Source organism: Phyllobates terribilis, unplaced genomic scaffold, assembly GCF_046119375.1.
Source record: "Phyllobates terribilis strain yellow unplaced genomic scaffold, ASM4611937v1 Scaffold_4__5_contigs__length_816908805, whole genome shotgun sequence".
NCBI lineage: Eukaryota > Metazoa > Chordata > Amphibia > Anura > Dendrobatidae > Phyllobates > Phyllobates terribilis.
The window spans coordinates 363,323,780-363,337,202 of NW_027362764.1; the positions used below are offsets into that span (position 1 = coordinate 363,323,780).

The following is a 13,423-nucleotide window of genomic DNA, read 5'->3' on the forward strand; positions in this document are numbered from 1 at the left end:
CAAAGATAACTCTAGGAACTAATGTCATTGAAAATTGTCTTGCAGAGGTGATTTTCCTTTTACAGCAGGTTGCCAAGAACGCCAGCTCCGGCCAGCAGCGAGTGCTCCAGAAAGAGATCCGGGCACTGATGCGACGGCAACAGCTAGAACTCTCCGGTGGTGAGATTGGTAGCGTGCGAATGTGTGACCCTTTCCCTATTGCCATGCCCCCGAAAAGTGAAATGATGATTTGGTGCCGGGCAGCTATTGGTCTGAGAGGTAGAGATTACCAGGCAATGGTAGAACCAGTTTACTCAGACAGTAGGCCCACCATTTTGACAGCACGGGGGGTGGTCAATGTATGCCATGGGAGGGTGCCCGTTCGCATAATAAATATCGGGAAGAGGGAAGTGTACCTGCCCCGGTATGCCACGCTAGCCAAATTGTATACCATCAATCAAGATTCCATACAGTCTGTAGAACCCTTGCCTCCATCTTCCCCGGAGGAAGGTAACGGCTCTAAGAAAACAATGGAGGACTGGTGTCAGCAACTACATTTGGGTACTGACTCCACTCCCTCACACCAGAAACAGGGAGTCTATCGGGTGGTTCAAGAGTACGAGAGAGTGTTTAGTAAACACCCGTTAGACTTCGGGCGAGTCAAGGGGGTAGAACACCACATCCCCACGGGAGACCATCCTCCCATAAAAGAGAGGTATCGACCCGTACCCCCTGCACACTACCAACACGCCAAGGGGATGCTTAGAGACATGAAGGAGGCTGGGGTGATCAGGGATAGCTGTAGCCCCTGGGCAGCTCCACTAGTCTTAGTCAAAAAGAAAGACAACACCATGAGGATGTGTGTAGATTACCGGAAAATCAACCGTATCACACACAAGGATGCGTACCCCTTACCAAGGATAGAGGAGTCTTTGGCTGCTTTAAGATCTGCTAACTTCTTCTCTACCTTGGATCTCACTAGTGGGTACTGGCAGGTTCCTGTAGCAGAGGCGGACCGGGAGAAGACCGCATTCACCACCCCGATGGGACTTAGCGAGTTTACCTGCATGCCGTTCGGACTCTGCAACGCACCAGGAACCTTCCAACGATTAATGGAGTGCTGTCTGGGCCACAGAAACTTCGAGACGGTCCTGTTGTACCTGGACGATGTCATCGTATATTCCAAGACGTATGAGGACCACCTGAAACACCTGGCGGAAGTGTTCGAAGCTCTGGCAAGCTACGGCCTAAAGGTGAAACCCTCCAAGTGTCACCTCCTGAAACCAAAGGTGCAGTACCTGGGACACGTGGTGAGCGCTGATGGAGTGGCTCCCGACCCTGATAAGATCACCGCAATTAAGGAATGGCCAAGTCCCTCCAGTGTAAAGGAAGTGCGGCAGTTCCTCGGGTTGGTAGGCTATTACCGCAGATTCATCCCCGGTTTCACCAAAAAGGCAGCTCCTATGCAGGACCTCCTGATAGGCCAGTCCCGGAAGGCCAAGAACCAGAAGCCACCCTTCAGATGGGAGAAGTTAGAAGAAGAGTCCTTCCGCCAGCTGAAGATGGCCCTCACGGGGGATGAAATCCTGGCGTACCCTGATTACAGCCAGCCCTTTATCCTCTACACCGACGCAAGTAACATCGGGCTAGGAGCCGTGCTGTCCCAGATCCAGCAGGGGAAAGAACGAGTAATCGCTTACGCCAGCCGAAAACTGCGACCCACCGAGAGAAACCCTGAGAATTACAGCTCATTTAAGCTAGAGTTCCTGGCAGTGGTGTGGGCAGTCACCGAACGCTTTAAGCACTACCTCGCTTCCTCCCGGTTCACCGTGTACACGGATAACAACCCGTTGACACACCTGGACACAGCAAGACTCGGTGCCCTAGAGCAGAGATGGATGGCCCGTCTGTCCAACTACGAGTTCACAATCAAATACCGGGCAGGACGCTCCAATACCAACGCGGACGCCCTGTCCAGGATGCCAAACCTACCGGACGTAGGAGAAGATCCAGAGGGACTGGAAGAAGTCGAACTCCCCGCGTTCCACCGTCATGGGACTATCCAGTATTCTCACCGGGTAAGGAGTAAGCAAGCTGCTACGTTTAATCCCTTGCCTCACTACAAGTGGGCGGAAACGCAAGACAGTGACCCTGCCGTCCGACTGGTGAAGGAGATGCTGGCTCGGCCAGAGGCTCGCCTTGACCCAGACGCTCCGGAGGAAGCCAAGCAACTGTGGGCTGAGAAGAGTCGACTGTTCCTTTATAAGGGGAAGTTGTGCCGCCGAATGGTTAACTCCCGGACGCATGAACTAATCTGGCAAGTAGTGGTGCCACGAAGAGACGCAGCCATGGTGATGGAGGCATACCACGACGGGGCTGGACACTTCGGATGGAAGAAGCTGGAGTTCCTGCTGCGCGGGCGGTTCCACTGGGTAGGCATGAGGGGAACCATCGAGAGGTGGTGCAGAGACTGTGGCCCGTGCAACCTAAGAAGGAAGGACCGTGCCAGCCAGAAGACTCCCCTGCAGTCCATCGTCACCCGGCAGCCATTGGAACTGGTAGCCTTGGATCATGTAAAACTGACCCCAAGCAGAAGTGGCTACGTCTACGCACTAACCATCGTGGATCACTACTCCCGGTTCTTGGTTGTCGTCCCCATCAAGGCCTTAACAGCTCGAACAGCAGCTAGAGCCTTCCAGCAGCATTTCTGCCGTCCACACGGGTACCCGGACCAAGTGTTGACAGACCAGGGACCTGCCTTTGAAGCGGAGGTCTTCCAAGAATTCTGCACTCTGTATGGCTGCCGGAAGATAAGGACGACACCCTATCATCCGCAAACTAATGGACTTTGTGAGAAAATGAACCAGGTGGTGATAGATCTTCTAAAAACATTGCCCCTGGAAGAACGCAGTCTGTGGCCTGAGAAGCTGCCCGACCTGGTGGACCTATACAACTACATCCCTGTAGGTTCCACCAACTGTACCCCGGCTTACCTAAGGAGGGCAAGACCCGGTAAGCTACCTGTTGACCTGGAGATGGGAGTCCTAACACCCGAGGACACTTCACCGGAAGCAGACTGGGACACAGAGAGGCAGCAGCAGTACCGGAAAGTACAGGAGAGCGTGGAGCGAAGTCTCTGTCTAGCTAGGGAAAGACAAGAGAAAACTTACAACCAGTATGCTCCCGCTGTTCCCTTGGTACCCGGAGAGCAGGTCTTGAAGAGGAAAAGACGGCTCCACAAGTTGGACGACCAGTGGGAAAAGGACCCGTACATCGCACTGCCCTCAAGCCACGACAACCCAAAGGTCTGTACCATCAGTAAAGACGGAGGGGAAACCACAACCATTGTATCCCGGGATCACCTGAAGAAGTGTCCCGAACAGCTACGGAACCCTGAAGAGGAACAAGAAGACCCTCGACCCGTAGAGGAAAGGGAAGATATGGTTAGTACTGTGCTCGGAGACTTCCCTCAGTCCTGGACTCAAGTCAATGGTGCAGTTGTGGTACCCGTCCTCACGTTCCTCCAACTAGCATCCCAAGTACTTACGGAGCAACCGGTAGAGCTGGAAGAACAGCCGGTCCAGGAGGCAGAAGACTCCACACAAGCAGATCAGGAGGATCAACCCTCTGCTTATAGTGAGCCTGCCATACCCCTAGTGAGCCAAAGAGCCCGTGGACAGCTGCCCAGTTTACCCTTGACAGCTCCTACACCCTGTAGTTCAGGGCTAGACAGTCAGCTCCGTAGGTCCACTAGGGCCACTAGAGGCCAGTTGCCCGTACGGTGGAGGATCTAAGTGTTTAAGTTGTTTTATTAATGTTTATCTGTTATTGTTGCTTGTGTATAATTTTGTGTTTCTAGTTATTTACAGGAGTCTTTGGTGGATTTACCGGGAATCCTTTGTGTATAGTTGGAGCGTAACCCAGGACGGACTAAAGACTGTTAAGGACTCGGGGCAGGACAGACCCCTACCTTGTTACGTCTCCCTGTTTTGGTGAAATGGACACCTTTGTTTTCTTCAAAGACTGCACCCGGTTGCGGACACACCGTGACCATCTTTATGTGTTTCCTTATTGTATTTTATTGTTGTTGTTATACCCTGTTATGTTTTTATAAAATATGTTTAGTCCCGGAGTACTAAATTTCACTAGGGGGGAATGTGGCACCCCAGGGGTCTGGTTTCCACAGTAACAGCAATGTTATGTCTGAGAGCAGGTGGGAGGTCTCTTGGTCAGGAATCCTATGCATGCCGCACCTCCTGCCCAGTCCTGGGAGGGGAAGAACTTCCCCTATATAAACCTGGGGCTGAGGCAGGGTTAGTGAGTAGAGAAGAAGTAGAGACAGAGAAGCAGATATAGGAAAAGAACATCAGGAGCTCTGTGGGAGCAGTGCTACAAGGAGTCAGGGGCTGGCAGCTGCAGAGCTCGCCCTGACTGAGAAGTTATCACCGGACCCGGAGTCCGAGGCTGTGGGGACTAACTCCTATCCAGCAGCAGAAACCGACCGGCAGGGGATTGCAGGTCCTCTGGCCCAGAAACCCGAAGGCACGGTCACACGCGTGGGACCAGCACCGCCGCCGTGGAGCGGAAGCTACTAGAAGGCCCCGAGTCACCGGCCATACGGGTGAGCACCACACGGTACACTCAGGGACGTGGGCTACTTATACCCGCCTCTAGCAAGGTAGCCAGAAGAGTATCGTTAGTTTGGGAGGCCTACAACTCCGCCTGGCCAGGGGAGATCCCATCTGCTCAAGGACTGACCAGGCCCCAATCGCTAGCCAGTACTCCGGGAGGGTCTATCTTTGTCACCAGTAAAGACCCTGAACTACACCGTACCGTCTCCGAGTGGTTCCTGCTACCCCCATCATCCACGTCGGCTGCCCTGAGGCCATACCCCTCCCGTTGGGGGTTATACTATCACGCTGCACAATCCTACCACCGGCCTCAGCGGTCTGCCCTGCAGCAGCAGCTCCTTAGCTGTACTCAACGGGTGGCTTAGTCGTCCAACATCTACCGCTAATACAGCGCCACTTAGTCTGACTCCCTGGGCACGGACCGGATCACCGCCACGAGATTACAACCCTCAACAGATCCGGCTCCGGCTAAGCTCCCGCGTGCGCAACGCTGCGCGACACAGGCCCAGGGGCGCGTCATATACAGCATAATTAAGTATATAGCGTGAACCTGTGTATATAGGATATAGAGTGGGGAATTGAAGTGTCACGGGTGTGTCAGGTGTGACAGACAGTCGTTCTGGATCCAGCTGTAGAAGGTCATTGCGCTTGACTCTGCAGGGACCTTCTTGATCTTTCCATCTCTGTAGCGTAGTGATATCCTTCTTTTTCTTGGACTTAGCAGTTACCTTGACCTCCTGCTGCTAATTGACACACCCTTGCTGGATGTTTAAATACTCTCTCCATAGAGTCGCCGGTGATGGTTCTATTTTCCTCTGTCCAGGCCTGGAGTACTAGTAGTCGGCTAGTGTCTTCTTGGACTTCCCTTGGAGGATAGTTGGCGTGATCTCTCTGGTGTCTTCTCAAGCTAAGTGTATTCCCTTGTTTGTCTTTAGTTGTAGTGGGGGCTGACTAGTGCTCACCCCTTTCCCTCCCTACCTAGGGCCTGTTGCTAGGGGCAGTCAGGGATTAGGTTTCCTCCTCGGAGATGGGTGTAGAACCTATTTAGGGACGTTAGGGGGCCAGGGTGATTGTCAGATCTGCCTAGGGGTCTCAACTCCCCCTTTCCCTAGTGTTGGGCTTCTTCCCTCTCTTCCCATTGTTGTCCACTTAGTCTCTCCCTCACCTTGAGTTACATTTTTACTGGCCATTTAAAGTAAAATAAAAAAAAACTGACACATGTTTTTTTTTGGTGTGTTTTTTTTTCTCTCTCCCCTAGGTCATGGATCTTGTTTCAGTGCTGGCAGAGGAGCTGAGGAAGTTGTCACAAGAGGTGGGAAAGACTAAGTGCAACATGAAGGGATGAGGGGAAGGTAGCCCAAACGCTAGGGAAAGGGGGGAGTGGAGAATCCTAGGCAGATCTAATATAATCCTATCTATCCTACCGTCCCTATATAGGTTCCGCACCTATAGCCAAACAGGAAACCTAATCCCTGTATATCCCTAGAGCTAGGCCCTAGACAGGGAGGAGGGGGGGTGAGCACTGGTCAGTCCCCACTATAAACTAAAGACAACACAGGAGACAAACAAAGGGGGAAAACTTAGCTTGGGCAGACACCAGAGAGATAACACCAAATGTCCTCCAAAGGCACCAGAGAGGAAGCTAGCCAACTACTATAGCTCCAAGCCTGCACAAGGGAAAATGAGAATATCACCGGCGACTCCCTGAAGCATACTGAGAGTTTATAAACACCCAAACCAGGGTGTGTCAATCAGAGCGGGAGGGAGGTTGCCGCTGGGTCCCAAAGTAAGAAGGATTAGGAAGGCATCTGCTATGCCAAACGCAGCGACCTTCTACAGCCAGATTCAGAGCGACTATCTGTTACACCTGACACACCCATTACACTGACCTTCGATCTGAAGCTCAGCAGCAACGGCAATGGCTGCAGACTCCCAATGTTGGGGACACTGCGGGTAGACTGGTCCAGCTTGAACCCAAAATTGTGTTGGTATATGCAACAGTTGTGGACTTCTATGTTTGTGTAAAGGAGGACTTTATGCTGATCTGACAGTAGATGGCAATGTTGTGTAAATTTTCCTTGTTTACTGTATAGTAAAAGAAAAAAGTCTCTTGTATTTTTCTGTTTTGTTCTTACTTCCTGGTGCAGTAGTGTGTGACTATGCGTTTTTTCCTTTACCTCATGTTCTGTTATCCTATCACCCATGACAGCACCTACAACGAGAGAGGAGTTCCGCCCTTCCAGGACAGGAAACCTACAGAATAAAAGGGCGGCGCCTCTCCACCACCTCAGTTGGTTTCCTGTCCTTGAGGGGGAACCTTGTTAAAACGGCGGCAGAAGAAAGAAGAGAAGATTATTCCCAATGGGAGATCCTTAGACAGGCTTACCTGTTGAAGATCCGGATATGACTGAGCGGAAAAGCTGCTGTGGAACTGCGCCCCTTTCTGGGTTCGGCAGATCCAGCTCTGCATGTCAGTGAGAGAGCAGCTGTGGACCTGCGCCCCTGTCTGGGGTCGGCAGCTCCAGTTCCGTGCATCAGTGGGGAAGCTGCTGTGGAACTGCGCCCCTGTCTGGGGTCGGCAGATCCAGCTCTGCACGTCAGCGAGAGAACAGTTTTGGACCTGCGCCCCTGTCTGGGGTCGGCAGCTCCAGTTCCGTGCACCAGTGTAGAAGCTGCTGTGGAACTGCGCCTCTGTCTGGGGTCGGCATATCCAGCTCTGCACGTCAGTGAGAGAGCAGCTGTGTAACTGCGCCCCTGTCTGGGGTCGGCAGCTCCAGTTCCGTGCATCAGTGGAGAAGCTGCTGTGGAACTGCGCCCCTGTCTGGGATCAGCAGCTCCAGCTCTGCACATCAATGGGAGCACCTGTTGAACTGCGCCCCTGCATGGGGGTAGCAGCTCCAGCTTTGAACGGCGCAATATTGGAGGTGCCCCTGCCTGGGATTGACCACCCCAGTATTGCTCATGCATGAACGGATGAAGAGGAACAGGCCTGTGACTCGTTCCAGCCTCCGAATCCGTACAGCTGGTGGTGAGTGATCTTCGTGAATGTTTTCCTTGTTTATGGGGCCCTTTCCTTGTTATGGTTACTAGGAAAGGCTGAAGGATGTTAGTGACGCACCCCCTGGGCCATATTCTTTTAGGGGAATACCCGGAGCCGGATCAGATGGGGGTTGTAGTCTTCCGAGTGGCTGTGACCCGGTCCGTGCCCAGGGTGTCAAGCTCAGAGTATGTGGCAGTCCTACAGATGTTATAAAGTTCTTTATGTCGACTACGCCACCCGTTGTATTGCGGTCACTACGGCCGCCGCTGCAGCAGGGTCCGCTGAGGCTGATGGTGTTGGTGCAGCTTTTGATAGTATAACCCCCAACGGGTAGGGTATAGCCTCAGGGGGTCAGGTGCAGAGGATGGGGGTTGTGGTGGTGCAGCATAGATGGTAATTAAAGACAGAGTCGGGTTGTGCAGTTTAGGGTATTTACTTACTGCTGATGTTCCGGTCACTCCAGCTTCAAGTGACCACCCGAGCCGTGCTGCGTCCACCAGGTCCTGGATTCAGCCAACCCCCAAGCAAGTCCGGAGCGTGACCTTGAGCCCTCCTTCCTGTCCTGTCTTCTGGCCGTCCCCACCAGGGATCCACCTAGGTCCAGCTCCCTCGGGCCTTCTGTTGGGAAACCCTTGGCCTTGGGTTCCCTGACCCTACATGTGGTTTGCCTTCAGGGTGGATGTGGTGGGTGGCCGTGGCAGATCCTGCCCACGGCCTCCGGTCTCTGGCTGAGGTGTGCTTTAGCCCCCACCAGTTTGGGATCCGGTACCCTTTTGCCAACTCTTCACCCTAGGTTCGTATATGGGTTCTCAGAGTTCCTGCTTGTTCTCTCTGGGTCCTTCTGACTCTCCTCTCTCACTCTCTCTGGGCCTGGGGCTGCTCTGCTCCTCTTCCTCTGACTTCTCTGCAAAGACTCGCTGACTGCCTCCACTCTGACAGACTGACCCTGATCTTTGATGGTGCCCACCTTAAATACTCCCTCTATGTGTGAGCTCAGGTGACCAGCACCCAATGAGCTCCTATCTTTACCCAGGCTGCTCCCCCTATCTGCCCCTACACTACTTGGGATGTACCACCCCCCTCCCACTCCAGCCAGGAACAGACTCGGTCGTACCTGCACATTTCTAAGTGGGAGTACCGTTGGTCTGTTCCTCGGAAATGGGATGTGTGTAGTGCATGCAGCTTTCTGGACTCAGTCCCACACTCCATCCTTACCCGGGAGTGGAATATCACACCTCTGGGTTGAGGTGCAATACCCCTGTAGCAGCCGAATCCTCAGGGTGCTACATTCCCCCCTGGTAAATCACAGCACGTCCTCGGGCTGTAAGATATAAAACATCCACAAACATACATTTTTTTTTTTTTCATATAAACAACATAATAAAACATATAAAATATCATATATATATCAGCATCATCATAAAACTTTTCATATTAATAACATTTTCGTCGCCTCTGGCTCCTCCTCCGGTCACTGTGCAACGTGTGACCGGGTAAAGTGCGACAGTCTTTGGAACTCGTGGCTTTCCTATAAAACCGGTAGGGGGCGCTTTAGGAAGCGCAACTATTTACAAGGTATATGGCCGCTCTCAGTCCTCGGCCAGGTATTAGGGAGGAATGACCGCTCTCAGTCCTCGGTCAGTGGGATTTAAGGGATAAACGGGTAAACAGTTCACACTTGCTGGTCCCAACGGGGACTATATTAGCAACAACAGTTCACTGTGCCCCGACGGGCAACTATATACAGCTTGTACTCTGCTGTACTCAACGACGACGTCCTCCTGCTCTTTCCTTGTGGTTACCTTTAACTTCAGACCCGTCCGGGTCCTCTTGTTCTTCCTCCTCACACCGCAGCTCTTCCTCCGTCAGGCGATGCACATGGAGGGCGTAGGGTCCTTTGGCACACTTGTGCCGGGTGAAGGTGACCTCGTCCCCGATGTAAAGGTCACGACCTCTGTGTCCCTCCGGTAGGTGGGACTCAACGTCTCTCCTGGTCACGAAGACGTCGCCTGGGGTGCAGTGGTCTCGGATGAAGCCCCACCCGTGCTGCATATTGAACTTGATCACAGTCCCGGTGGAAGGGGGACCATGGGCTGCACGGGGACTCCTCCTGGCCCGGCTCTTCTGCTCCGCGCTCCTTATCTGGGCTTGTTGTTCCCGGACCCGCCTCTCTCTCCGCTCCCTCTCAAAGACCTCGAGCTGCTGGCGGCAGCACTCTGCACGCTCCGCTGCGGCTGCCCGAGTCTCCTGAGTAAACCCCATGAGGTCTTCTCCGGTGGAGTCCCACTCAAACTGCGCTTCTGCTAGCGGGGGCGAGATCCTCTTTACGGGCTTTGGAGCCGGGATCAGGGGTTCATCTAGGGGTCTCTCTTTCCGGAGTCGGGGATGGTGAAACTCCGGTGGCCAAATAAAGGGCTGCCCATCCGGGCATGTATGTTGGGCGAACAGATCTTCTCCCAGATGTGGCACTCTTGGTTTTATGGGCGCGGTGGTGGTGGCGCCCGGGTTGCCCAGGCCTTGCGGCCAGGCCTGGGGCACCTGGAAAGTGAAGGGCACCGTAAGGACGGCGGCGCCCTGGGCTACTTGGCCCTGCGACCAGGCCGGGGGCTCCGCGGAGGTAGGGGGCGCTGTTGGTATTGCGGCGCCCGGGGGTACTAGGCCTTGCGACCAGGCTGGTGGTACTTCCTGCTTGGTCACGCTCGGGGTCGAGGCGTGTGACGTCACAGGGGTCGCGGCTCCCGTTTGAGGCCTAGTCTGCGGCGGTGACGTTGCGGCTACGGGCACGGCAGGGGGTACTTCGGGCTCTGCGACGGGGAGCTGGGGCAGGTACGCGGTTTCCCGGTTTGGGGTAGAGACGTCCCCTTTACCTGCCTCCTTTCGTTCGGCTCCCTTCTCGGCGCCGTCTCCGGCCTTCAGTCCTCCTGCGCCATCCTCAGAGGCGGTCTGTCTCCTCGTCTCGGGTGGCGTGCTCCGCTGACGGGTCTCGGTCTGCTGGGCCATCTCACGGCTCCACTCCGCCAACGTCTCTCGTTGCACCCGGGCCATCCTCCGTGCGAGACCCTCCAGCGCAGTCTGTGCACACTCCCGGTCTCGGGAGAGCTGTGCCAGGACCTCCACTAGGCCTAGTGGGGTCGTTGCTTCTAGCAGGCTCCTGACCAACGGGTCGGTGCTGCTCTGCTCTCCTTCTGTTGTCTCCAGCAGGCTCCTGGCCAGCGGGCCGGTGCTGCTCTGCTCTTCTCCCATCTCCGGGTAAGCTTCTTCTGGACTCAGCTCTAGGCTTCTTGTCTCCGGGTGCGCTCTCTCCAGACTGCTCCAGGCGACACCCATCTTTGTTCTCCTCTTCTCAGTCCTCCCACTTCGAGGGCGGTCCCGGGGCCACTTGGTGATTGTCAGCTCCAGGGGCAGTTCTTTCACGCTGACAGACACCTCTAGCATCACAGTCTCTGTTGGTGGGGGCGGTTTCCACTTTTGGCGCCATTTTCGGTCCTGGCCCACGATGGGAGGCGGCCTCTCACCACCCTCTGACACGCCCATAATGGCGTCCGCTCTTCCAAGGCGGGAAATCTTCGGAAATGGCGGGAATCGTCTCCCAGTGGCGGGAAACTCTGCAGATGGCGGGAAAAAACTGTTAATGGCGGACAACCGGCGGGAATCGATCTGTGATGAGGTCCGATGGCGGGGACCCTCCGGAACCGGCAGGAGACTTCTTTTTGAGGTAAACTTGTTCTTTTCTTCAGGCACGCAGTACCCGGGTGTTGCGGGCACGTAATCCTGCCGACTACGCCAAAGTTGACGCACCCCCTGGGCCATATTCTTTTAGGGGAATACCCGGAGCCGGATCAGATGGGGGTTGTAGTCTTCCGAGTGGCTGTGACCCGGTCCGTGCCCAGGGTGTCAAGCTCAGAGTATGTGGCAGTCCTACAGATGTTATAAAGTTCTTTATGTCGACTACGCCACCCGTTGTATTGCGGTCACTACGGCCGCCGCTGCAGCAGGGTCCGCTGAGGCTGATGGTGTTGGTGCAGCTTTTGATAGTATAACCCCCAACGGGTAGGGTATAGCCTCAGGGGGTCAGGTGCAGAGGATGGGGGTTGTGGTGGTGCAGCATAGATGGTAATTAAAGACAGAGTCGGGTTGTGCAGTTTAGGGTATTTACTTACTGCTGATGTTCCGGTCACTCCAGCTTCAAGTGACCACCCGAGCCGTGCTGCGTCCACCAGGTCCTGGATTCAGCCAACCCCCAAGCAAGTCCGGAGCGTGACCCTGAGCCCTCCTTCCTGTCCTGTCTTCTGGCCGTCCCCACCAGGGATCCACCTAGGTCCAGCTCCCTCGGGCCTTCTGTTGGGAAACCCTTGGCCTTGGGTTCCCTGACCCTACATGTGGTTTGCCTTCAGGGTGGATGTGGTGGGTGGCCGTGGCAGATCCTGCCCACGGCCTCCGGTCTCTGGCTGAGGTGTGCTTTAGCCCCCACCAGTTTGGGATCCGGTACCCTTTTGCCAACTCTTCACCCTAGGTTCGTATATGGGTTCTCAGAGTTCCTGCTTGTTCTCTCTGGGTCCTTCTGACTCTCCTCTCTCACTCTCTCTGGGCCTGGGGCTGCTCTGCTCCTCTTCCTCTGACTTCTCTGCAAAGACTCGCTGACTGCCTCCACTCTGACAGACTGACCCTGATCTTTGATGGTGCCCACCTTAAATACTCCCTCTATGTGTGAGCTCAGGTGACCAGCACCCAATGAGCTCCTATCTTTACCCAGGCTGCTCCCCCTATCTGCCCCTACACTACTTGGGATGTACCACCCCCCTCCCACTCCAGCCAGGAACAGACTCGGTCGTACCTGCACATTTCTAAGTGGGAGTACCGTTGGTCTGTTCCTCGGAAATGGGATGTGTGTAGTGCATGCAGCTTTCTGGACTCAGTCCCACACTCCATCCTTACCCGGGAGTGGAATATCACACCTCTGGGTTGAGGTGCAATACCCCTGTAGCAGCCGAATCCTCAGGGTGCTACATTAGCGCAAAACTCAAAAATGGGTGTGTGTACGCTCTGTAAGACCCCATCTGGGCCAAGGGCATCGTGCTTTAAATTTGGCTTCAGGACGGAAGCTGGACCTTAGACCTCTAGGCTAAAGTTAGCCACATGACTGGGCTGCACAGAGCCTCATGATTGGCCTTCAGAATTTACCACAAAAATGAGCCTCAATCTGCTCAGTAAATGTTAAACTAACACTGAGAGTTTACTGTTGTCCTCCAGTCTGTTTACTCCATCCATAGGACGGCACATGGTGTTAATACAGCACATGGTCTCTGTGAAGGTCTGCTGTCCAGCTGCGTCTCATCAGTTGGCTCCTTCAGGTGGGGCTAGTCTGACAATTGAGATTTACCACCCAAAGGAAAGGTTTATCCTTCATTCAGAGGGATTTCTCTTTTAAATAAAAATCTGAGCGCAGTGCCTCACAGCGCCTTATAAAGCCTCTTCGCGCTTCACAAAGAGCACATCATAGTGCTTTATATCACATCATAGTGCCTCACAGCACCTCTGGGCACATCATAGCGCTTTATAGCACATCATAGTGCCTCACAGCACCTCATGGCACATCATAGTGCGTCATAGCATAGCGCTTCATAGCACATCATAGTGCCTCATAGCGCCTCATGGCACATCATAGCATAGTGCTTCATAGCATAGCGCTTCATAGCACATCATGGTGCCTCATGGCACATCATAGCATAGTGCCTCATAGCATAGCGCTTTATAGCACATCATAATGTCTCAC

At 54.2% G+C, this 13,423-nt stretch overlaps 1 protein-coding gene across 1 annotated transcript in view; it reads right to left on the reverse strand.

Annotated features, from left to right (window-relative positions):
• LOC141264338 (telethonin-like) overlaps positions 1–13,423 on the reverse strand; it is a 79,017-nt gene that overhangs the window by 40,718 nt on the left and 24,876 nt on the right. The window lies entirely within an intron of this gene.